This window comes from Zonotrichia albicollis, chromosome 17 (assembly GCF_047830755.1).
Source record: "Zonotrichia albicollis isolate bZonAlb1 chromosome 17, bZonAlb1.hap1, whole genome shotgun sequence".
NCBI lineage: Eukaryota > Metazoa > Chordata > Aves > Passeriformes > Passerellidae > Zonotrichia > Zonotrichia albicollis.
Window position 1 is genome coordinate 10,319,996 of NC_133835.1, and position 23,080 is coordinate 10,343,075.

The 23,080-nt window shown below is 44.3% G+C and overlaps 1 long non-coding RNA gene across 3 annotated transcripts in view; it reads left to right on the top strand.

The window, feature by feature from the left end:
- LOC106629496 (uncharacterized) overlaps positions 1-23,080 on the top strand; it is a 189,201-nt gene that overhangs the window by 114,617 nt on the left and 51,504 nt on the right. For all 3 annotated transcript variants that reach the window (XR_012583004.1, XR_012583002.1, XR_012583003.1), the window contains one exon: positions 6,626-6,694. This is a non-coding gene — a long non-coding RNA (uncharacterized LOC106629496). The remainder of the gene's footprint in view (positions 1-6,625; positions 6,695-23,080) is intronic.

Here is a 23,080-nt window from a genome sequence, read left to right on the forward strand (position 1 = left end):
CTCCAGCCCTGCTGCCTCCACAGCTCTGCTTTGGACCTTTCTTCCACCTCCTCAAGTTTTTGGAAAGAGATATTTTCAGCTATGAAATTGCAGTCACCCAGGTCTCTTGCTCTAGGGGTTGTTCTCATCCATGTATCCAGCTGGCTGGTTATGTCCGGTATTTTTTATAGATATAGAAATATAAAATCACAGAATATCCTGAGTTGGAAGGAACCCACACAGATTCATGCCCTCCTTCATGCCCTGTAATGTCAGGGGTTTAACACTGAGTCCAGGAATATTTTGAGACTCTTCCAAGATTGGGTCCATCATGGCAAGAAAGGCTCAGAGCAATGTGTCAGAGGTGGGGCAGCACCTTCGGGCACTTGTGGGTCAGTTTGCACTATATGACCTGCTGTGGTTAGATAACAAACTTGCTTAAAGCTCTTCATAAATCCTTGGAATGGGTGTTTGCAACTTTGGAAATGTGCAGTCCTTTGGAAATCTGGGCTTGTAGGGGAAATGGCAAACTCTTGCAGGAAGGTTTATTGCATATTGCATTGTGGATGATCTAAGACAGAAGAATATTTGGGAAAATATTGCCATTAACAGCTCTAAAATGTCCCATTACATGAGGTGTAACCACATGGAAAACTTGGTATTTCTTCTGGGAAGGACCACAGCAGTTCCCTATGGACCACAGTGCAGCAGCAAAAGACCAATGAGCTAAGGGAAATGCAGAAAAATAAATATATCAGTGGTGAAGGTTTTAGTGCTTCCTCTCAAGCATTTAGATGTGGTACAGGATTGGAAATTTTGTTTCTGATCTTCTTCAAACACGAACAACCCAGAGCCATCTGAACTGATTTGCTTAATGTGCTGTTCAGCATTCACAGCATAAATTGAATTGTTAGCCTCTCTGTCTGTGCATTTGAATGTTTTGATTCTAATATTACCAGCAGAGCAACCTTCCCTAACTGGATTGTTCTCACAAGTAATGTTGATGCTTTGCACTCCCACTCAATTGATGTCATTGGGGCTACTGACAAGAAGGTGCCTGTTAGAACAGGCTGAGATCAGATAAGAGCAGGGAGTGACAAATCAAAAATATCTCCTTTTTCATCAATGTCCTTTATTTTAATTCTTTTTTTCTACCAGTTTCTAGTTATTCATTTCTGACAGGGATGGGCTTGCAGGTGCTTTATCCTACAGCTAAGGCTCCTGAGGTCCTAACTGGGATGTGTCCACACCTTCTCCCAGTGCAGAAATGCCCATCAGGAAGGGTTTGCAGCTGAGCATTGCCCCACGACACTTGTGTGTCTGCACAAGGTTTGTGTTTCATACTGGGAGAGAACTCATCTCTCCTCGTGCCAGCGGGTGCAGATTGTCCAGAGTGCTGGAAAACTGCATTTTCTGGGCTGGCTGAGCTTCTCCTAAGTCATCTCCAGGCTCATATGGAGCCACTGGAGCTCTGAGATATTAAGATATTTATATATCAGTGCAGTTGACTTGAAATTCCAGAGCAACATGCAGCATCTTGACACCTGTGAAATCCTGGAGAGGAGTTAAAGGCAGGAGTTGTTTGGGAAGTTTGAGTCTGCAAGACCTTGTGGGGGTAGTGTTTCAGTGGTGCTGTGGGGAGAGACATCCCCAAGTGTGCCTGCTGCAGATATCAGCACAAATATAGATATCTGTGAGCTGGACCTTGGTAGCACACCCACGTGGCTGCAACAGACACCATCAGGGACCAGAGCCCTGGGGAGGAGAAGTGACAGCACCACCATGTCCATCAAAAGAACAGGGTATGCAAAAGTTATAAAAAAACATCATGGAAGACTAAGCATGGGATCTGGGATGTAGCAGAAGTGAATTTGTCACTCCTAGATCTCAGCAAAGCCTCTGGCCAGAGAAAGGGAGAGGCAAGACTCTTCTCTGGGATCCTTCCATGTTGTGACCTGTGGTTTTTAGTCCTTTCTAGAGTTTGATGTTTCATACGTAGACAGTTGCCAGGGGGAATTTTGCTTACACTGTAATTTTCCATTTGCTGCTAGACTTCAGACAGATGAGTGCAAAGTGTTCTCTCTGCAACTCAGGAAATAATTTTGCAGTCAGTGTGAACACTGTGAACCTTCTAATTTATTTTTTTTTTCCCCTATAATAACAGTTTGGCAAATCAAAGTGTCTGTTCATTTAGGCAGGAAAAGCACCTGGGAGCCATGCAAAAAAAAAATATGCAGGCATAGAGCTGGACTCTGAGCTGGCTGTGTCTCAGATTAGATATTCTAAGTGATTAGGAGTATTGAACATTTTCTATTTTATCTTGTCTGCATAGAAGGAGAAGCATTGAGGGTGACTTTGGAGGGAAGGAACTAACATGCACACCAAAGTTTCTAAGTACTTTTATTTACACAAATTCCTTTGCCTTATTTTCCAACTTCATAAGACATTGGTCATCAAAATGAATCCAGAAATCTGGCCACTACCAGGAGGTCAAATGGGGAAAAAAGAGAAAGTGAATATTTGTGCTCTGCGTGATGGAAGTGAGGGAGACATGATTGCATTTTTTGCCTTTCAAATAAGTTCCATTTTAAGCCAGAAACCTAACGGTTGTACACCAAGAAAGAGAGAAGGATTTCCCATATAATAATTTTTAATTAGTTCAAAAAACTTAAATAAATTTTTAGACAGTCACCCAGATTGCCTTATCCACAGTGAATAATACAAATACATTCTCCCCTTTACTCCTGACTCATGCATATCCAGGCACCCACGAGACCAGGTAAGCAAAACCACTCTTTCTTTTGTTCTCTTTGTTCCTTTTGTTCACCATTCAGCAATGAAAGGTGACAGCCATATTTGTTGTAACATTTCTACAGGAAAGAAGAGATAATTACTGGCCCTTTGCATGGAAGAGGAGAATGAGTATGAGATGTGTCTCCTTCCATCTCCCAGAAAGCCAATGCACTCTAGCAATGGCTCCCCCCCCACCTGAAAAATTGGCAATAGCCTCCCCCCAGTGCACATTTTTATACCTCAGCTAAGATTAGGGTTACACCTAGGGTTAGGGTTTTGAAAACCACAAAGTCCAGAGCTCCAGGCACACTGCAGCTGCAAAAGGCATCCCAAGGGGAACACAAAATTGCCACAATATGGCTCCATGTGTACCTTTCTGCTTGGAACTAGGATCACCCCCATGCCCCTTGTGCAATATGACTGAAAGTTTCAGGGTGTAAAGGTCTATTGCCTTGGTTTTTAGGTTTCATTTTTTTGTCTCGTGTAAAACAACAGCTGAGAAGACCTCAAAAACTCTGTGAGAAAAGGGTCTGCTTTCACTGCCACCTGTTTCCTCACCCATTTCCATACCGAAGACCTCTGTTCATTTGTAGTACACTTGACTTTGTTGATCAAATTGCTGTCTTCACGAGGCCTCCTTTACAATCTGCCCAGACAGATCTGCCTTCTGCCTTGGCTATTTTAGGGTGATTCTGGTTTTCATTAAAGAAAACCGAAACTTATTTTAAGAGGATATGTGTTATTTATGAGAAGCACCGGATTCATTGGCCCTGGAAATGAGAGCCTCTAATCTAATAAAATAATACAATCATTTGGTGTGAGTAAGTGTGGGCTGGTTCCTGCTCACCCCCCCGGTGGGTGTGGTGATAATGATCCACAGCCTGACCACAGGAATCAGAGAATCCCAGAACTGTTTGGACTGGAAAGGTCCTTAAAACTCATCTCATTCCAAGTCCCCTGCCTTGGGCAGAGACCCCTGCCACTTGACCAGGTTGCTCCAAGCAACATGACCTGGAGCAACTCTAGGGATGGGAAATGGGCAATGATTCCCTTCCCAATGCATGAATGGATGAGCTCTCCCTGCATTGAGAGCCCTGAGATAAGAGAGCTCCCTTTCCCTTCCTGTCTCTGCTTGTTTGAGAAATGTGATGAGCCCCCAGAGGAGCATGTGCCCAAGATCCAGTGCAGAAAAATGTGGGAAATTCTCTCACTTTTTTGTTCAGCAAGAACAAACCATCCCAACAAGGTCTGTTCCAGTAACCACGTGCCTCATTATTTTTTTAAATTATAATTATTATTATTATTATTATTATTATTATTATTATTATTATTATTATTATTATTATTATTATTATTTTATTATTTTCCCCTATTTTTTTCCATTTTAAGGAAGTTTGGAAATAAGATCTATATAGCCTTAATAGGAAAAATTGCTTTATATCTTAATATTTTTGTTCTTTGCCTTTATTTTCTTACTAGCTGGGATTTTTCAGGCTGATTTTTAAGATAATGAAAATATAATCTGTATGATACATTAAAATATAATTAAAAGTGTTATCATATTTGCAGCAGTGTGCTATGCCTAGGGAGGCTTTACAAGAGCAAATATATTTTTTGCATTTTCTGCACAAGTGAGGGAGACCAGCTGACTATTGGTGACTTTTTTTACTGATAGGAAAGTAGAAACAAAAACAGAGGGGGTGGACTGTGGATGCTTCCTGGAGTTTTACCTTCACTCCACTTTCTGTGTCCCAGAACATCTCCCAGTAGTACAGAACAAAAGGAGATCAAAATTAAGTTCACAGCCTGGGTTTCTCAGGATATGATAAGGAAGTTCTGGCATGGCAGCAGGATGGGGATGGGGATGGCCAAGGGATGCTGAGCTGTAGCTGATTCCCACGACCTAATCCCCTGCCTGTGGAGAGCAGCAAAGCTGCTCCATGGCAGAGCAGCTGCCCTTGGTGGGAGCTCATGGAGCTGGGAAACGCAGCCCTGCCAGAGGGAATGTATGGATTAGTGGGGCTGTGTATGCAGGGGAATCCTTCTGGAGACCTTTCCCATCTCAAAAAATCCTCCTCACCTTTGGTGCATGACCCAAGGCTTCACCTTCCCACACTGGGGTGAGCAGGCATTGGGTATGGGCTGTGCCTGTGCCCTCATGGCCTGTCAGCTGGAGCTCTTTGCTGGGCATGGAGACTTGCAGGATACACAGCCTAAAACCAGGGAAAATGGACAGGAATTCTGGGATTTGCAGCAGAACTCCACAAATGTCATTCTCTTACCTTCTGTAGCCCGTATCCAGAAGGGGGTTGCACTGTGAGTGCTGCAAACCCATTTATTCCTCAGTGATCTCTATAGAGATGTAGGGTTCAGAAATGGGGGATTTGGAGGATGAAGGATTAACTGGAGAGTGCCATCATGATAGGAAAGATTATAAAAAATAATAAAAAATATTCTATCATGTATTAATACATTGTATTAATCAAACTGTCCAAGTGCTTAAGGAACCTGATTATCCCTCTTCTCCTCTTTTTCTCTCTACCCCCAGGAACAACTTCTGTTCCTACAGCTCATATTTTCAACTGTCTTTAAATAAGTGTTTAATGGGATTTATAGAAACACCTGAGCAGGTTAGATAGGTTATAATTCCCACTGATTTCACTGACCTTTCTGGGAGATGGGATACAGGCTCCTATATTGTACAGGCTTATTTGAAAACTCTATTTCAGGTATGCTGGAAAATATTATTCCTATTATTATATTTGTGGTTTAAATTATGGGTGGTGCCATCAGAACGGGGCTGGTGCATAGAAATATAAATAAAAACTAAAAACATGTATATGTGTGGGTACCTGCCTCTGTGTGTGTGTAGTCTATATTGGTGGCTGAAAACCTGGTGCCTGCTCTTTGGTTTTTCCATTTTAGCTGGCCTATTATCAGAGATTTCTGGAGTGTGAGTTTCATAAGTAGAGGTTATCATACATTGCAGGCCATCTCTCCTGCTGGGGAGCAAAATGAAGGTTTGATAATGAGATCGCCCAAAGGCAGATAAGAGCTCCAGCTTGCTGAACAGTCCCTCAAGGTTTCATGTGATGGCAAAAAGGAGGGAATGCAATTTATTATTCTTCTCTCCTTGTACCTTCCCATTGTTTGAGAAGTCAAAGCAACAAACTACGTGGGTTAAAAATAAATAAATTAATAATCAGAGCAGGAGACCCTGTGTGTTGTTATTTTTCTCTGAGCAAGGAGGTCTGTGATTTGCTCTAACACCATGAAGAAATTCTCTGAACTCCAAATCTTGAAATTTTATTTAACAGACAGACTCTCCCCTCTCTCCTCCTGCTTTCTTCCTGCTAGGGTGGATATTCTAAAATAAGTCAAGTGCTTTATCTCAATAGAGGGTGGAGGATGGCTCTGTAACTGCTGCTGATAACCTTCCCATCTCCAATTCTGTTTGCTCTTCTTTCATGCTAAATGCTACAAAGTGCATTACAGGAAAGGGAAAGGTCAGGTTTAAGCCATAAAATATGGAAGATTCTGAGCTGAAGTTGCCACATCATTAAGTCGCAGCATCTTCATGCTTATGTTTTCTAGCACATATGGTATATAAAATCACCTAGTGTTTCACAACCCTCTTAAATAATTAGGCACAACAGGGTTTGCTGGGTGACCACCTGGATAAAGTCAAAACAGTGGCATCTGCATCAACCAGATGGGAGTCTGCTCTTTGCTGCCATCAGGAAATGGACAGCCAACTTCCACTCCAGTGAACCAAAAGCTGCCTTCTCCTAGACAAGAAAGGGAAAGGGCAGAGGAGGAGAGAGCAATAAATGTGTCTTCCTCCAAATTTCAGGTTACTGAGTCTCTGCTGAAACCTCAAGGAGGAGAGCCTGTCCCCAGCTGGAGAAGCAGCAGGGAGGAGGTGAGTTGGATTTGTACATCATCAGCAAACCTCACACCTGGCATTTATGGGGCAAGTTGAACAAATTTATAAATTTATTTATAAATCGAGCAAGTTTATAAATTTGGTTGGTTTTCTCATAAAAAAAAGAAATGCACTGGGAGAATATTAACAATTTACTTTGAGGCTCCATTAGATCAAATCAGTGCCAATGATAGTAACTTATTTCCTCCATTTCATAATGATTTACTCTATAAATTAATGTCTGCCTATTTAAACACCCTCAGTGATTCAGTGCTGGGTGCCATGGCAATAAGTGGCAGGGACTAGGGCTGAGCCCAGCAGTCATGAGGCTCTCAGTGCAGTCATTATGTGCACTGGTAATGGGGGGCTACGTGGGAACGCAGACAGATATTATGCAAACATATACTGACTTAAGTATCAATCTGTCACTGGTGTAACTCATGGTAATGGCCCCACCAAAGTCATTACACAGGAATATGCATTTCAGCATGTTAAACATCTATCATGGGTGCAGCTTCAGAGAAGCCATGGGGAAGAGGAGGTGCCAACATCCGGATCTGAAGGATGCTCAGGAAGGGGTTTAATTCAGCAAAGCCCTAAAGGAACATTCCTTTTTCTCCCGCTTTGTGTTCCAAAATGATGGATCTGAAAAAAAAATGTCTCCCAGCTTTAAGAAGAGGAAAGAAAAAAGAAAATCCTCTTGAGTGCATAGTGTGAAGCACAAGCAAGTTCACTGCAGCAGTTCAATTCCAGTCTCTTCTTCATCGGCACAGTACAATAGGGGTTTGGTGGGACAGCCTCAGCCTGGCTGTACTACACAGCAGTTTTAGGATGTGATCCCTCCTCTTGTTACCCTTAGAAGTCACTCAGCCTGATTTTGTGGTACAGAAGTGGAAGGAGAAGGCAACTTCTGTATCTCTCTTCAGCTGTCCTCTCCCTGACACACCAATTGTGCATTAGCACATCCACGGCCCAGATTAGTCCCTTTTCCATTATCAATCAGCCCCATGCCTTACTGGCAGGAGCATTCATTCCCCAGTTTTGTACAAGGTCTTTCCTCTTTCTGATGAGGAAGATTCTGCTCAGGTCCAGACAGGGTAAGGCATCTCTGGACAGCACCAGTGACTTAGGATAATTTCTTTCCCTATTTTTGGGTTGCTTTTCAAAGAGCAGTGCTGCAGCACTGGCTCACAATTGAAGGCAGAGAGAGTCTGGCATGGGCAGGGGGATTTTTCATTGCTCAGTGCAGACTTGGCTATTTTGTTAGCATAATATATGTCCTTCAGCCAATGCAATGGATTAGAAAAGCACTCTGTTTAAAGGTTAAATAGTTGATATTGCATCAACATGTATGGGAGGTGACACACAAATCCAAAGTGATCCGTGGCACTTGGCTCAGTCTCCAGCCAGCTCGGCAGTGTAGCCAAGGGTAAATGCAAGTGCACAGATTTCTAAAGGGAGTTTACCCACCGTGTACTGCTCAGCCTGTGCACTCAGCGGTGCATTTACTCACTTTTTTGTGTACTAAAGCAGCACTGATACAGCTCACAGCATCCTCGAGCAGTTGTATAGAGGGTCAGGAGAGAGGCTTAATAGACTGAAGGTGCCTGAATGCAGTGCTACAGTAAGTAACCAACCTCGTAAAAAAAAAGAGACTGGTAAAAGAAAAAGCCCAGGGAACAAACACTGGATCTGTTGTGCTGTTACCATTTAACCTGCATTCACTGCCAATTGAAATGCACTTTACATTACTTCAGTCAGATACTTCAAAGGAAATCCTGGAGATGGGAGCACTTAAGCAAGAGCACTTCTGGTGGTAATGTGTGTATTTGAAAGCCTGGCAATTGGGAAGGTTGTGAATGCCTCAGCGTATCCAAATATAGCTGTAGCTTGTTATATGTAAACGGCAAGACTCATTCTGATATTCCTGCTCCTATCCTGCCCTTCCTTCCCTCAAAACAGTGTGATTCCTCCATCTGTCAGCATCTCCAGTATTTGTGTTTTCGTGTAACAATGCTTGCCTGGGCACATTATTCCACACAGTGGCTCGGTGAGAAGAGCTGGTACAGTACCAAGTTATGAAAAAGCCAAAGGAGACATTTGGGAATGGCTCTTTTAGGGAAATATTGCTGCTTCTGTGGTACTGCCTGAGCTTTACAGAGCATAAGAATAGGTCATGAAAATTTTTGGGAAAAGGTATAAAACCAAAGCAGGTGAAACCTCTACATGGAGGCTCCTCATCTCACTGTAATTAAATCCTCTTGAAAGAGATCATGGAGAGATATTTTATTTAAATTTGTGTGGGCTGAGGGTTGAGTCCATGCAGCTCCACCATGTCCTGCAAGGTGGGATTAGGGGTGTTCCACTCTCAGACACTTGGACCAGGATAGGAGAGCAGGCAGAAACTGTATCTGCAACAAACAGATTTTTGTGAAGTTTGCTGGGACATAGTCCCACTTCCCATCACACACAGGTACTTGCTGGGACTGGAGACAGTGTGAGGGGTGCACAGAAAGGTGCAAGATGACAATAGGGAGTCTTAAGGCACTCCCTGCTAATTGAACATTATCAGAGGGTAGATATGCAGCAGCTCACTCTGAAATATGAAAGATACAGGACCAACGGACATTCCAAGTACATCACACAGCCAGGGCTGCCTGTGACATGTTGGACAGCAAGTGGATAAATCCCAATGACCCAGAGAAAAATGTATCAGACAAACTTTTCAGGTTGCATTCCTGGAGAAATGCTGTTCCTTCTGCATCTGGGTGCAATCCAGTCTCTGTTGTCATGGTGGATGGGAATTTTAAGATAAGTTCTTTTTGTTTTCTTGGCAAGAAACCTCTCTTTATGGAGTGGGTTCATAAAAAGTAGCTCTGAATACCTGGCTGTAATATAAGGGAGTTTGAAATCCTGGAGATGGGGAGAAAAGCCACAGCTGCTCTGCTTCCCTCAACACAAATGGCAAGGCTGTGAGAACACACTGACCTTTATTCAACACTATTAAATGCCATGCAAATAAATAGCTAATGCTATTTAACAGCGTTGCTGCATTTATCTCACTGTGACCACAGCCAGGTAAAACTCCCCTTTGCTGACCCAACCATGTGTTGACACATCTAGGGCTGTGATATGCAAAGAAAAGGTCCTGGTTGCTCCATCCCTTAGCAAGAATGGCTTCTCAGTGCCTCAGCAAGGATGTTTTCTTCTTGCTCCAAACTAATACATCCAATCTGGACAGACAGCTGACAGGCTGGTGCTGCTGCCTTTACAAAAATCAAGGAGTGGGGAAGGTGGGAGGAAAAGTTCTGTGCCACCTCTCTGTCTGGGAGGGTTCCTTCTTTGCAGCAGGAAAATCAGAGCAGTAACTGTCCAGAGAATGCACACAACAAACCTTATCCAAACCAGGGATGTGCTCAGAGAGCAGCATCACTCAAAATTTACTGCAAACAGTCTGACAGCCCCACCTCCTCTGAATTATGCTTGCCTTGCAAAGGCAGTTGCAAAGACTGTGGTTCCGTCTCTACTGATACTATCTGTGGATTTTGAGAGTATAATGACATCTATTTTGTGCCATTCACATGTTCATCCATAGGGCTGAAATCTCCCTCTTCTGGGAAAAGCCCTCCCCATCCCACATTTCACGCTGACGTTCTGGGCTGGAGTCTGATCAGCCTGTGGCTATGGCACAGCTCCAAGCTGCTCAGGTGGTTCTCTGGAGATTTTAGCTGCTAAATATAAAATTAAAAAAGACTCTTCTGAGCATGTGCAAATAGTAATTTCACAAATGCATTTAGCACGGCCAAATTTGAACAGATTTTTATGGGAACTTCAAAAGGCATATTCCCAGCATAAAATCCTTCCACATCTCCCTGTAATAGTCAAAAATTGAACAGAGCAGATTGCTGTTCATTCTTTCTTTTTTTTTTTTTTTCCTCAGAAACCCCTAGTCACTATTACATAAAATTTTCTCAAAATTTTCCATCAGAAAATTTCAGTCCAAACAACAAAATCTCAATAAAAACAACTAGAAAGGTCATCCTGGTTTTAAGACAGTTTTCTCCAAACACCTGGTTAATGTATTACCCCCTTCTACCTCCCTCACAGAGTTCCTAACAAGGTTCTAACATTTTTGGAGTCATAAATAGATGCAAGCTGCCCATTTTGGTGTGATATCACAGAATTTGGCCTTAGAGAGGTGCTGAGCTCCCCCAGCTGCATGCAGGCAGTGCAAACACCCCAGGACATGAGATATCCAGCCCTGCATCATCACAATTTGGGTTCTGCAATTACTGCACTTTGAAGAACTCTTGTTTGTGACTCAGTGCTTCCCTCTGTAAAGTGGCAAGAACATCACCCTCCTCCCAAATTAATTCTAAACTTATGAATTCCACAGACAAGCCAGAGAGGAAGTTAGTCATTGCCTCCAGAGCAGTGTCTGAGCAGTTTTGGAATTAAAATATCAAGCAGTTGCTCTTTAAAGGTTCTCTTTGCAGGTGCACTTTGTGCACATGGACACTTCAGGAAAAAAAGGCACGAGAATATTTAGCTTAAAGATCATAAACCCATGTATATCTCCAAAGGATATTGATTGAAATTGTTCAGGTAAATTTAATTTGACATTTCCAGGCTATGTATCACCCAAACCTTGCATATTTAACATATTTATGCTCCACAGTCTCCCTGAATCCCAGATTTTTGTGTCTTAGCTTCAGAAAGGACAGTCTCCTGGTGATTTTATGTTGTTCCAGGACTAACTACACTAACTACCCATCTCTGTGGTCCTCCTCCTGCAGCTGGAACATGCTCCTGGGAGAGTTTCCTATTAAAACTCCCCAGAGAGACACCCTTGACTCTGGCCATTTCTGATGCTATGAGCAGCACTAAGCTCTCTCTCCAGCTTTATAATTTTTTCCCCTCCTTTCACTATCTCAGCTTCAAAGCACCATTTCATCCTTATCTCTGACCAAAGGGCTGCATTAAGGCAGACCTGCTCCCTGTGCCCAGGGCCAGCACAGCCACCAGTCTTTCTTGGCAGCTGGTCCCCAAGGCTGTGGTTTGAGCGTGGCCAATGCAGGGAGCATCCCACAATGAGTCTGGTTTGCTCCTGCTCCCACATGCTCGTTGAGCATTCCCTGTCCTGAATACACCCTACTGATGCAGCACACCCAGCTGGATGCTGACCTGGAGCCCTACACCTGGCCCAAAGGGAAAAACAATCCTGCAAAAGCTCTTTAGCATGATCAGAACTATGATTCATGTTCCTATGTGAGCTTAAGGAACAAAAATACTGGCCATCTTCAAAAAAGAAGTCAGAAAACTAGGTATTTTTTGGAAATGACAATACACTGGAAAAAAGCAAGTTCCCTTATAGAGATTTGTTCCTACTGCACAAGCAAAGTAGCTTTGTTGCCATTTTATGTATCATTTAAACAGATAAACCTGTGAATTGTTTATAGCACGTTCAAGAGTAAACAGAGACTCCAGGGAGGAAGCCCAGGCTTTTTAAAGTTCAGATGGTAACCAAAAATCCTGGGAGCACCACAGGAAGGGCCACAGTGCAGACAGGAATTCGTGTTTATTTGAATGTTTATCACCAGTTTATGTGTAGTCCATAGGCTGATATCCCGTGCTCAAAGTAAGAAAAGCAGCAACATTTTTCTCTCTTTGCAGCATTGTCTCTGCCTTGATCTCTTGGCTTCTCTGGCAATCAGCAGGGGCAAGTGACTTGGCAGAATCCCCCCTTGTTCTCATCTCCAATCCCAAAAAACTCTTGAACAGATTTTATTTTTAATTTAATAAAATAAAATTAATGCTTCAAATAGGAAACATTTGAGGACAAGTCTCGGTTCGGGCTACTTTATTATGGCTGAGTTTTAATCCTCAGTGAATAAGAAGGATTATGCTGAGAATACTGACATCACCTTAAATATAGCAGCATGAATATGCTGCTGTAATAAATCTTTTCAGCTTTTAATTTCAATTCAAGAAAGATGCTGGTTGAGAATATCTTCTTTCCCAGTAGCCTTCTCCTGCCTCAGATGTGCCCACACTCCCAGGCACCATCTGACACAGCCTTGTCAGGAAGGTGAAGAGGTGTCACCTCCACCCAACACCACAGGGCTCAAAAAATCTTTTGCAGATCGAGAAAGAGCAGAGAAATGCTGGTTTTACCTGTTACAATTATAATTTGGAGAGAGAGGTGATTAATCTTGTTAAACTGTAACAAAAAAACAGGTTGACTGCTAAAACCTGAGCTTACACTGGGAAAATTTCTCTATTAAAATTTATTTGGGGGAGAGAGGGTGAAGGTGGAAGTGGGCTCAGTTCTTCACAGAATTTTGTAGCCACAGCTCAGGAGGAGGATGGAGCACAGCAAAGTATCCAGGAAAGAGATATTTGATTTATAAGTGAAGCATCAGCAAATGTCTTAAAAGGTCTCCTGAGAGTTTGTAATACTCTGGAAGAGCTGAGAGTAATAAAATGGAATAAAATCGATGACAGAGCCAAGTTTCCATCCTGCCCAGCACCAGCACAGTGAGTGCTGCTCCCTGTGGGCAGAGGGGACCCTGCAGAGGGGTCTGAAGGCTTTGTCCACTCAAAGGTGAGGGCTTGGGAATGGTCCAGCTCATGTTGAGGTCTGATGACCTTCATCAAGAGTGCAGGTGCTTCACCAGGTGTCAGAAACATCCCCCCCGACAACTCTGGTATCACTTGGCAATCCTGTGATAACCCAAGGGCTTTAATTGTCTCTTTGTCTTTCAGATTGTCATGGAACTGTAGATTCATTCAGAGGTTCGGATGGTGACTAGAGTGAAGATAGCATCTAGATTTCTTGCAGAAATGTCAGATGCTGGGAAATGGGTCTATAAATAACACAATTTTTGTGCTCAAGGAATATTTTCTGGTTGTATTTTATGAATTGGAATTATGGTTATCATCAAAGAAGTGCTGGAGAGCCAGTTACTACAGCACATAAAGATCATCAGCTTGGGCCTGCAAGTGATGTGCTGGTAGTGGCCTCTCTGGCAGGAGATGTGAAATGTTACAGCTCTCATTTTGCTGGGGAAAAAAAAATATCCCAGCTACGATACCATCCATCTTTTCCTGCATATGGAGCATTATCACCAAGTGTCTGTGGCAGCACCTGACACTTCCAGGCTGGCCTGATAACACACCTCCCATCCCAGATACGTGCCAGACAAACATGTGGAGCAGCTCCAAAGCCATGGCAGCTTTCGTGGCACAGATTTGTGGAAAAGAGCAGTCCACGGCTTTTGTGGGTGAACATATGCAAGGCAGCACAGAAATCAGGCTGCTGGAGCTGCAGCAGGCACCACAAACCAAAAATAAGTGTCTCTGTAGCCTTTAGGCCAAGACTAGCACTAACCAGACTAGTTAGTCAAGTAGAGTGGGGTGAATACAAAAACCCCTTTGCCAATTTGTGGTCCTGCTAATTTTTTTTCAGGTTGGTTCAATCAACATGGTGCTGTTGCATTTGTTTTCTCAAAAGGGCCTGCTCAGGGCTGTTACCCACACATTGAGGGAAAATGACTTTTGCATTATAATTCCTAGTTTGAAATGAGCATTGCAGTCATTTCAAACGGGCTTAGCTTAGACTTGGTGAAATCTTTGGTTCAGCCTGATCTGTCTGCTTTAAGGCTGTCAAACTGAAAGGAATTAAAATGCAGAGAAAGTGATTTAGAAAAGAAAATGCAACCTGGCAATTTAACTTTGCTACAGGGATAAAGTTTTAAGAAATGATTCGCCATTTGGGTGTCTTTTGCCTTGGGAGCCTGAGGTTGGACTCATTAAAGAAAAACAATTTTCAGAAAATATTGAACACCCACCTTTGGAAAAGCCATTCTCAGCAGGCAGGTAAAGATGATCTGTTTGAAAATCTCAGCTCAGCGTTAAATTAAAAAATAATAAAAATTAAGCCAGGTACAATGGAGTAACTGTGATACTCCGTGGGCAACAAGGCCAAAAGCAGATCTGAGAAGAGGAAACACGAGTGAAAAGGCAGCAGTGATGCTCATGTTAGAAGGAGGTGGAAATAAACAGGATTTTAAATTATTCTAAAGTAGTAGTCACAGAATAGCGGCAGAACAAGATGTGGTCAATATTGTTTGGTTATGAGGACAGAGATCATGAGGTCTCCAGGATTTTGGGACTTGTTGCTGCTAGATGTGAAATAAGGCAAACTGGAGGACTTTTACAGGGGTCTGGATCAGTGACCTCCTTTCAAGACTATAATTTTGGTGATGTGGGGACTCTTCTGCTTTAAGAAACGTGAATTAGGAAATTTAAGTTCCTAGATGTGCATCTCATCTTTAATTTAAATTTAAATAAATAAATAATTGGGAATAAAAACTGAGGGATATGATGTAATTTCCAGCACTAAATAAAATGCTGAACCTAACTAAAACCCACTGATGTTGAAATAGGAGCTATATAAAATTAATCCCATTATTCTGCTCTAAAACATCATTAATAGATATAGAGATTTTGGCAAATCCTGTTATTTTAACCCTACACTTTCTCCTAAATATTTCATAGCTGGTTTTTATTTCTTTTATTAAATAGTCACTTTAGAAGGAAGAACTCCCTCTTAGTGATGTTCAGGAGCACACAACTACAGGGTCATAGGGAGGGGTTTTTTGAAGGATCCATAGGAATTAGCAGCTCAGCAAAGGGATGAGGAGGAATCCCTGAGTGTGAGCGGCCCCACAGGCTGGGTCATCCCATGGCAGCGTGTCCAGGCAGTGCTGCAGCAGGCTGGTATTGCATTTGCAGGGTGATAATCTCATGCTGATCAATTCAGAGCCCGGGCAGAGCACACTCTGCAATCCCTGCGCACGTGGAATAATAACGGCGCTTCCCGAGGAGCCCCATTCATTCCAGTGGGACTCTCTTGTAATCAATATATTTGTTCCCAAATTATAGTGCTATTGGTCCAACTTGATCTTTATTCCCATGAACCAATTGTATGTGCAGAAGGCCTGGAAACGATGCCACAGCCAGGGCTGCTCTCTTCCCACTGCCATTGTTCCAGGACTCCCGTCCTTGGAGTTATTGTTCAGGCTGCCAGTTATCTCTGAGTGCTCCCAGCAGATGTTGGGGGGAGGGGGCAATTCATTTCTTTCTTTTTATGAAGTTTGCCTCTTTATGGGCCAGCCCCGACAAGACATTAATGCTCTTTGCTCTCCCTTACACTGTGTTTTGTCTCTTTAAGTTGGAAAATATTTAGAGAGGAAAAAACTATGTTTTCTTGCTGTTCAAAATAATAATAATTTGCCTGTGGAAATTTCCTACTGACTTGAAAAGGAGCCCTAAATTTGCTGATAGTAAATAAAGGACAATCCTGCTTTCACTACAGTCAGTGGAACTGCTCTTGAAGGGTTTCATGGGTGCTGATTTGGATACAGAGCTGCCCACAATGGGGTGCTTCTGGTTTGTGAACATCCAGCACTTATTTTTGTCTGTGGTAGAACAAAAAGCCAAGAATCTGGAGCTGGTTTTTGAAGACATTGGATTGTATCAACATACTAGTTTGCAAATCAAAACCTAGTTATCATAAGAAAGTTTCTTAGATTTAGGAGTTGGATAATCTTAATAGACAGAAGAGATTTCTGAGCCATAGCTTGGTCTCTGAGGTGGCTTTCCTGGTCATAAGAGAGGGGAGCTTAAAGCTCCTTCTGAAGAAGAGCTTTTCACTCTACATCTTCTTGATGATCCACTCACCCCCAAATAAAGTGATGGAGTATGACAGCTCTCTGTTTTCTGCTCTCTCATGTGCACACAAGAAATGAGCAGGGAAGCCCAGAAGAAAGTTGGTTGATGTGGATTTGTCTCTATAGAGCATTTTACCCTTGATCATAGAATCACAGAACCACAGAATTGTTCGGGTTAAAAGGGATATTAAAACTCATCTCATTCCAACCCCCTGCCATTGGCAGGGACAGCTTCCACTAGACCAGGTTGCTCCAAGCCCTGTCCAACCTGGCCTTGAACACCTCCAGGGATGGGGAATCCAGTGATTTATCCTGTTTTGGTGACATCTCATGAAGCAGACAATTTTCCAGCCAGTTCTGCTCGAGTGCAGGTGAAAATGTAGAGCACCTCAGTCCACAAAGCCCATGGAATCCACACGGAGAGCTCACACCTTTGGAAGTTCCCACCACATCCAAAGTTGGCTCAGCTCCCTGCCTAGCCCTAACATAATTTCTGAATACTTAACCAGTAACAAAACAAAATGAAAAATAACCCACACCGTGCCACGATTAGGGATTAGAAATGTTAACTGCCCAGTGCCTTTTCCTGCAGGGGCACGCTGCCCCTACACCTTTAATTAGGGTAGCCCGTGGTCCTTGCCATAAAGCTGATAAGTAATAAATAGCTGCCTTTGTCACATGCAAGTTCAGCATTGTGAAACGGCACACGGACGGCTTTAAAAAGCCTTTGATTAAACCCAGCACTACAGTAAATCTACAAACACAGAGGAAAGAAAAGAAGCTATTTAGTCTGTGCCAGTTCCCGGCATTAAGTATGCAAATTTCTCGGTGTCTTCAGCTCCCAAGAACAGCAGGCGCTGAATGCAGCAGCAGCAGCAAGCGGCACGACATCATTCATTTCAATCATTAAAACAAAAGCGGGATAAATCGCTACCTAATTTGTAAAATATGCTTATCATATAGGCTCTTTGGTCTTTAAGAAAAGCACCAGCTGAATGAGAATCACTGAATTATTTTAGGAAAAAAAAATCATAGAATCAATTCTGGTTTTCCCCCTTCTCTCAATGATTGTTCTTTTATTTCTCTTTCTTTCTCTTTCTCTTTCTCTTTCTCTTTCTCTTTCTCTTTCTCTTTCTCTTTCTCTTTCTCTTTCCTCTTCCCCTTCCCTTTTCTCTTTTTTTCTCTATTTCTCCTCCCAGTTTCAGGTAAAACCTATCTGTAGCCTTTCCTCAAGCTCCCACATCAAGACTAGGGAAAATCAGTTTTTTACCTGAGCATGCAAAACTCAACGCTCCCATCTCCGTCCTCTCACTCCCTTTTCCCCCAAAAAATTAAAAAAAATAAATTAAAAAGCAGAGTAGCACTGACCAAAGCCCAGCCTGGAGCTCTGTGCTGGGCATCATCCATCACTGTCCCATCCAGCCTCTGCTGCCATCCTTGTGCAGTCACTCAGCAATCTCCATTCCCCCCTGCATGGGAAAATGTGTATGCAAACAGCCTGATCCTGCATCCTGCAAGAGCTCACTGCCCTGGGTGTTTCACCACCCCTGCACAAAGGGACAAGCTGTCCCTGTCCTCTCCCCCTGATCCTGAGTGCTCAGCTCAGACCCCATTGCTCCTTACAAACAGAAGCAGAGAGCATTATTGGTACCCAGGGAGCATCACCACTGGATCCATAAAGAGCCTAAATTCTCCCCATCTGAATGTGTGCTGGCCTGCAGGTAACCTCTTTTCCCAGTTAGATTGTTCCTTTCACATGAACTCCACCAGCCTCTCCCTCTGGGCTGTGTGGGGTGCAGGGGACACAAACGCTCACAGGGGCTGCCCCTGTAACCTGCCTCTGCCTCTGTGGCTCCTCTGCCTGTGCTCCACGACGTGTGTGTGATGAGAAACGGGGCCAACAGCCCTGCTCTTGTATGAGAAGTGTCCTTTGATGCTCCCCCAGCTGTTCAGCCATTCAGCTGTTCCAGGATAGTGCCTCTGGCAGTACAGCTCCCCGCTGTGGCTATGCTGGGGCGTCAGCAGATGGAGCATATCGCGGTTATTGAGGCTGGATACAGAGGCTGTCAGCAGCCTCGCACTGCCTGGCATATGCAAATAGATCCCAGGCATCTGGTTGTGTCTTGGGCTGGCCACGTGCAAAAATGTGAAAAAAACCCCCTGTTGGTTTAGGAGAGCCAGTGGCCCTGGCTTGGATGGCAGCCTGCAGTGCTCACCATGTGATCCATAGAAGGCCAGGGAAGGGGAAGTTTTCAAAAGTAAAAGTACAAATGGTAATGCAAAATGCACACCTGAGAGGTGAGCTGGGTGTTCCTGGGACTGGGGAGTGTGAGAGCACAGCCACAGAAGGGAGCAGCACCTGCAGCCCCAGCACCAAAGGGAACGGTGACTTGAATGAAATAAAGATGAGGCAACAGGGAGAAACTGATGCACAGGAAGTTCCACTAAATATGAGGAAAAACTTCTTCCCTGTGCAGTAACTGAGCCCTGAACAGATTGCCCAGAGATGGTGTGGAGCTCCCTCACTGCAGATGTCCCAGAACCATCTGGGTGTGCTCTGAGGTGGTTCTGCTTCAGTGGGGAGGCTGGACCAGGTGACCCACTGGGATACCCTCCATCCTGACCCATTCTGTGATTCTGTGAAATGCTTGATGCACCTCAGAACCTCGTGACACCTTTTAATTCACTTCAGTATCAGTGAATCACAGAATATCCTGAGACAAAAGGATCATCAAGTTCAGCTCTTGGCCCTGTACATGACAATCCTAGGAATAACTCTGTCAGTTTAGCTTCTTCTTGGCAGAACAAACAAAAAAGGGAAATTAAATATTAGTTATCTCCAACTTTTTTCAGTGCCCATGTGTCACCCAGTCAGTAAACAGGTGAACAAGCCAAGGGCATAAAAGATCCAGCCCAAACTGCTGCTGTTTGCACCAGTTATAAACCCTACACGTCTCTACATGGAGCTCACAGTCCTGCCAGTGTCTACAAATTCCATGTGATCTTCCACACCCAGACCTCATAACTTTCCTGTTGAGTCTGAGGGAGGATTTTCAGCCCCAGTGCTGGTAGGATGGTGACTCTTACTGCTGATGTGTTGAGCAGCACTGAAGTGTTCTTGCATTAAAGAGCATCATTTCAACCACCTGAAAACCCCAGCTTGGTGCCAGTGCTGCACTCAGATGCAGATAAGAGACAAGTGAGATGGAATTCTGTGAGGTGCAGGTACTGCAGGTGTCAGTGCCACACCTTGCCAGCCAAGGATAACTCCACTCTTCTTTCATGGGGCAAGTAAGAAAATGATGTTACAGAACACTCAGAGAGATTTCTTTGCTCTTCCTCTGGAGATGGAACATGTTGTCCTCTGCTTTGTCCTGGCTCTTGGATGCTGGCAGTGGAACCCCATCATCCCAGAGCAGCCAGGGATGCCCCAGGCTCAGGTGTGGCACCCCAAATCTCCCCTCCTTGGCCCAGCGGCCTCCTGGCACTCTCTGCCATGCACCCAGCTCCTGTGCTTCATCCTCCAGTCCTTCTGCAACATCAAAGGAACATTAAAGGAAGGAAGGAAGAGAAGTAACACCCTGAATATTGCACCTCCTAATGAGGCTGGCAGTGATCAAACAGCTTCTCGGGAGCACACGGGGTGAGGTTTGCTGGCACATGCCCTTCCAGCCATGCCCACTGCAGCCAGAGGAAAAGCAAGTTCCATCCTTGTGGGAGCTCCTGAGGTCACAGAGCAGCTTTAACTGACACAGAAAGACCTGGAGGAAGAAGGTGAAATCCAAATTCCTTCCCCACCTTTGCTAACGGTGTCCCCATTGTAAAGGGACTTGTAGAAACTTCAGCAGCACAAGCTGTTCCTGTGATGTTGTTGTATAAATATGTTTTATGTATAAATATGCATTTGAATCCGTGTTTGGACTCAAACCTGTCTGTTCATCCAGCTGTCGAGTAACCTCTGCAAACAGCAGGGTCCTTCGTGACAGATTGAAGCCGAGAAAACCGCTGCCTGTTCTGCAAAACATATTTAATTTGTTAAAGAGATGGGAACTTTGTTGAATTAATAAGATGGGCTAGAGAAGGGAGCCACTCTCTGAAGAGCTGAATCCTGGTTACAAGTGCAGTTTGCAGCTTGCTGGTAATCCTGCAATTAAAGCTACAGTACCAGCATATCACAAAAATGGGATTTGCATAATTTGAAATTTGAGGAAAATCTCTAAATACTTTAATTTTGATAGAAACTGTTTCCACTGCTGACATGTGTCTACACCTATAATTTCAGTTGATAAATTGCTGTAATTTCTCCTCCATTTCATGTTCTTTCTAACATTAATTGTCAGTTGTAGAGTAAAACAGTAGAAAGAGAGAGAGGGAGAGAATAATGTCATTGTGCTTTTGTGGTGTGAATAGCCTTCTGAGGAATGATTATCTTCCACACAGATGCAAACAAAAAAAAAAAAAAGACACAGAGAGAAATAGAGAGAGAGACCTCTTAGTTTGCACAAAACTACTGCAATGGGCATCAGTGTCTCACTGTGAGGTAGGGTAACAAGGAGTTAAAGGCAGGTAAATGCACCAGGGAGTGGATGTGGCCATTTCCAGGCTGCTGGGAGGAAAGAGGGATTTTCCACTGGGCTGTGGAGCTGCAGAGGATCTCTGGTGATGCCTACCTGGAGGCCTGAGCTGCAGGATTCCAGGGATTGCATCCTCAGTGTCAGCCATCCCCTGTCCCAAGCCAGACCCTCTCAGAGCCATCAGCAGTGATGGAGTCACCTGGCCGGGTTTTCCAGAAGGAAAACTGAGGGGAATAAAGGCAAGCAGCGAGTCCCTGCATGAAGCTTCACAGCACCTCCTCCACCCATGACCTGCTCCCCATCCCACCTCCCCAAATGCCACTTTTCAAGCTACTTTTAAATAAAATACCCCTTCAAACAGGGGGCTAGTGGTACTAAATTATTCTATTAATTTATTATTCATGATGAAAAATTATTCTAATAAACGGTGAAAAATTATTCTAATAACATTCCATCCTATTAATATTCTGCAGCCAAGCAGTTAAAGTCACTTCCTGTGGCTGCTCCCCTCCTTAGCGCTGATCTATTTCTTACAGAGTTTATTGAAATTAAAATCTGCTTCTTTGGAAATGCGTTGCATTTAACAAAACCAGTGGGGGGAGATGAGCTGCGAGCGAGGAGAGAATCAGGCAGCGATTTTCCCCTTCTGCTGACAGAGCAGGGGGATGCCTGATGGGGAGGGAGCTGGGCAGAGCCAAACTGCAGAGTCAGGGATGGCCCAGCCTGGCTCATTGGGGTGCTGTCACACTGCAGCTCCTTAACCTGCAGCACCCAGTGCTGCTAATTACTAATGCAGTGTCTCCCTGCATTTCCCAGTGCAGGGAAACAACTCCTTTTCCATCCCTTTCTGCTGGCTGGAGTCCTGCAAGCTCCACTGAACCCTGAGGTTGTCTCTGCTCACAGCCCTGGTGCAGAAACCTCCCAGGAGCTGCATTTTATTGGGAACAAGTGGCACTTGCAGCCACGTTAAGGATGTGGCTGGGGACCCTGCTGTCACCACGGACAGTGCAGGCAGCAGTGCCACCCCTCCTCCTGCAGCTCCCTGGCACCACAAGCCTGCCAGGCTTGGTGCCAGGGATATTTTCCTAATGGTTCCTCTGCCTGCTCTGCTCACAGCCCTCGCTGCCTGCCAGCTGGCTGGGGTGCTCCTGGGCCCCCACAGGCAGCTGGGGAGGTTTCATGGGCATGCAGGGCTCGGAGGCTGTGCACAGGGGGCAGAGCATCCCCGGTGCCCAGCACAAGGTCAGCAGGAGCACACTGCTCCCCAGCAGGATCCAGGGCATTTTCTGGGTCCCCACTCGGGGCAAAGGGGTGTGGGAGGCTGTGATGGGGAATTCGTGGTTCCCAGAGCTTGCACACAGCTGTCAGAGCTGTCCTGAGGAATTGTTCTGCAGAGACATGGCAGAGAGGTGTCTCAGGGTTTCTCTTGCAGCCTGATGCAGCATTTCAGTGATTTTGGAGAGCAGAGAGCAGATGAGCAGCTGCTGCTGGGCACTTCTGGACCTGCCTGACCTGCCTAACAAGGTGCCTTATCATCTGGCTTTGCTCTCCCAGTCATCAAAGCAGCTCCGAGGAAAAAATGGTCCAACCTTGCCTATGAGCAGCACACCCATGTCTGTGGGTCTGTTGCTATAAGTGTTGCTTTCCCTAAAACTTAATTGGTCAATCTTGGTTTTGTTTGCTCCATGCCAGGGCCAGATCATCTCCTGACATTCTGTTTTTCCCTACTTTTTTCTGATTGTCTCCACAAGCCTCATAACTCCTTGCACATTTATATATCAGCTCTTTCCTGCACCTGCCCACCTGGCACAGGTAGTTTTGCCAATCACACAGCAAATTAGATGCACAAGGCTGTGTTAAATGTTCCAGTGGCTCAAAGTCCTGATGGAAACCTAACCTCCAGGTGACATTAGTGCAGCTTTAACAAGTGGTGAAAGGGCTTCCTCTCAAAGGACTTCCACTGAAGCCATCTTCTTCTTTGTGTGCTCCTCCCTTGCAGAGTGGGTAATTAAAGGAACAGCCAGAGCTCAGAAGATTCCTCAGCTTTTGCTTTTGAGGATCTCTTTCAATATATT